Source organism: Toxotes jaculatrix, chromosome 3 (genome assembly GCF_017976425.1).
Source record: "Toxotes jaculatrix isolate fToxJac2 chromosome 3, fToxJac2.pri, whole genome shotgun sequence".
Lineage (NCBI taxonomy): Eukaryota > Metazoa > Chordata > Actinopteri > Toxotidae > Toxotes > Toxotes jaculatrix.
This window is the reverse complement of record NC_054396.1, coordinates 11,409,339-11,412,920: the sequence shown is the minus strand read 5'-3', so window position 1 is coordinate 11,412,920 and position 3,582 is coordinate 11,409,339. Positions and strand designations below refer to the sequence as shown.

Sequence of the window (3,582 nt, the reverse complement as noted above, 5' to 3'; positions counted from 1 at the left end):
TGGAGTAAAACTATTCATCAAAATTGAAATATCCAAGGCTATGTACACATACCTCTAAAAACTGCACTTAAGTAAAGTACTTAATAACATACACAATATAAAGGCTTAATAATATTCATTGAAACATACATAAAAAAAATACATACAAAAAACATAATTAGTTAAACAATCAAATGTGCATACAAATATTAATAGTATAATTAAATATGTATTACAAATATATTTGTATTTTTTAATAAAACAAGTCGGTATGTGAGAAGCCAGTTATAAAAATAAATTATACAGACACATGAATAAGTTGTTTTAATATGTGGCTTGTGGTTTAGTATTAGTACTGTGTGAGCACGTGAGTTTTTACTCAAACAAACAGATATCTCTTCTCCTCTTCAATGTTTTGTGTTGCAGCAAATATTGAGCATTGTTGGAATTCCTTTGTCTTCTTCAAATATTTACTTTAGAAACCATAGGTTATTTTTCTTTTTATGATTCCTCAGAAGATAGCCAAGACGGGGGTGGACTCTGTTCCCGGACTCCTACTGTTCCAAGACTTCGTAAAGCACAAAAATAACAAGACTTATTGAAAACAGGTATTACATTTGCTACATGCCCAGTTCTCAAGTTTAATGATGCAGTGAGACCGACTGTGATCTTTCATTCACGGAAAGAGAAATCTTAAACCTCACACCATGGTTCTACTATTTTCCTCTGGAGGCTCCCTGGGAGCTGCAATATGGAGATCTGACAGTTTAAGAGGACTTGCATGGTCTATTAAAGTTCCTCTAGTTCCCTCTTCTGGGAGGATGAGGGACAACACTCATCCTACTCTACTCGTGATCACTTGGCACACATGGGTCTCTGTGCTATAACAACACTACTGTGTTAAATCTCACTGTGTTGCAGTTGTCAAAATGGCACAGAGGAAGTGAGCCACAAATCCCTGAGTGCCTGCCAATGAAATGTACTGCTATGCAACCGGTTGAGCTAGTTCCAAGCAGTTACACCAGAGCGTAGCTTTTATCGTTCCTCAGCAACAAAGGAAAAATAACCATGAAGATCTTACAGTATTATAATATATTACATAAGTGAGTATCTGTCTCATTATATCTCTCAACCCAGTCAGCTGCATCAAGTGTTGAGAGTGAAGCTGGAGTGAGGCCCTGCAGAACAGCTGGGCACGTTTGTGTGTCTGGTTAATTATTAGGTGTGAAGGAACACCTAATGATAGTGTCTATGTGTTGACTGTGTGTAATTCACAAACCTACCAATGACCCTCATTCACACCAGTACTACACATCTTAACCCTTTAACCCCAGATCAGTGAATAGCTCTGCTGGAACAGGGAGGGTTTTGTGGGTTGCTCAAAGGCACTTAGGTGATGAAGCCTTATTTAAAAGTTTTGTTTTCACTTAATTTCCTGGGACACTCGTTTTTCAAAGGTGACTAAGTGGCCTTTCCTCATGATGATGCTGTCTGTTGACACAAGTTTAATGTTATGGTAAAGCCTTCATTTATGATGTCAGATATGATGGTCTATGAATTCACATGAAAAATAAATACGTACAGAAAAAAATGTTGGCACCTCTCAGCAATGATCTAACTAAAACTTTTATTTTGAAAACGAAGCTTTTATTTTGAGAATCTGAATCGGATAACGACGGGCGAGCTAGCTAGCAAACCAATCTTGAAAGTAAATGTCGTGCCTCTCAAACCTCCTGTCATGTATTTAACAACCTATATTGACAATCGCGGCTAGATAAACGTGATCGACTAACGGCATCTGCATCTGTAAATGGATGCGTATGTTAATAACAAGCTATGTCTGATTTCACACTCCGACGACGCTCACTTACCGCGAGTTTCGTTACCTTATCAGAGTTAGCTCGGCTAGCTGTAGTCAGCTAACTAGCATTGCCGAAAGACGGGGTAGGTGTCACTTTGGCTCAGAGTTCGACTTGTCTAGTAGCGTGCAGTCTGCTATGATATGTATCCGGGCATTTCAGGTTAATGGTCACGAACGACACTGAACAATAAAGTGGCCATGATGTCCTTGAATTTTACAAATGGAGTTGTGTAGTCGAACCAGACAGAGCTGGTCCCATGGTGTAATGGTTAGCACTCTGGACTTTGAATCCAGCGATCCGAGTTCAAATCTCGGTGGGACCTCATCCTTTTATCCCATCACTGTTAAAGGTGTGAATATTTGTCTCGCGAATTGTGCTGTTTCAAGGTGATAATTAAGTGTAAAAGCCGAGGAAAAATTAAAACACTGTAGTGTTGCGCTCAGTTTTACCATATCCACCACCTTCAGCTGCTTTTAGCAAGTAGCAAAAGGAAATTACAAAACTATCAGTGGTCTGCAAAGAAATAATAAAATATTTGACACAAAGCCTTGAAATGATGGACTATACACTTGTATTTGATTTTATTTTATTGCCTTAATTGTCTTGTCAAATATGACATACACCATTCTTTGTCATCCACCTCGGAGGCCTAAAATATATTACTTCTTTTACATAAAAATCCATTATGAAAAAATAATAATTGTGCTGAAGTCATCTAAATACGGTCTCAGTTTATAGAAAACGCACAAATACCAAACAACAAAAAGATATTGATTAAAAAAAAAAAAACATCAGACTTTCTTTACACAATAATTAAATCTTTGGCTTAAAGTTCCCCCTTAAAACATAACACTCACTTAACATGCATTACCAGGGATATTGCTTGATTAAATAGGTAATGTAAGTGAAACAAATCTGAAACAGGGCCAAGACTAACCTGTGATATGGAGAGACTGTTCTCCTCTTTTCATGATGACATTACCAGCACTTTGGAGACAGTAGAGTTCCTCAGATGAGAACGTCCTCTGATTCTATGGCACTTTTACTTTCACAATTTAAGGCTTTTTATAAGTTGTAAATATTCGAGTCCTGTCCATGATCTTTTAAATTATTTAATTCTGTTTTAAGGCTATCCTCCCTTTTACTTGCTTACGTACGTAACATTTTGTTCAGTCCACTGCCTGTGTTTTTATGAAGGTTTAGCATAATATGCTTTTACATCTGTGGTCATCACGTCACAGAAATGCACTTTTCATACTATAGTTGCAGTTTGAGTTTACACTTTCCTCTTAGATATTCTAAATACACAACCTCTTGCATTTAATAACTTCCTTTACTCTTTCTCACACTACATAAGGAGCAAATTGCCATTACCCCACTTTCCACCTTAAAACATGACTCTTACGCTCTCCTACATTGTTGAAGACCTTCTGAAACCATTGTCTGTTGAGCTTTAAATGTTGATGTAGAGAAACTTTAATAGAAATAACAGCGTGGTAAATGGATTGCCATGCAGTTTGCAAAGTTTGTTGTACATAATGTGAACAGTTTGTAACATGAGAACAAATGTTGCACAAAAAAAAAGGCTTATTAGCAAAAAAAAAAACCAAACAAACCCAAACCCTTATTTGAATCTCATTTGGCAAAAGTTACCAAAGTTAGGTCAGTTTCTGGCTTATCAAATTATTCCTCTCTAACTGTTTGCTCCGTAAACGGATGTATAAAGAATAATTTGCTCTTC

At 36.9% G+C, this 3,582-nt stretch overlaps 1 non-coding gene across 1 annotated transcript; it reads left to right on the top strand.

Moving 5' to 3' along the window:
- Window positions 1-2,091: 2,091 nt before the first annotated feature.
- trnaq-uug lies at window positions 2,092-2,163 on the top strand. The gene has a single exon. It is a non-coding gene; the product is annotated as a tRNA-Gln (tRNA).
- Window positions 2,164-3,582: the final 1,419 nt, after the last annotated feature.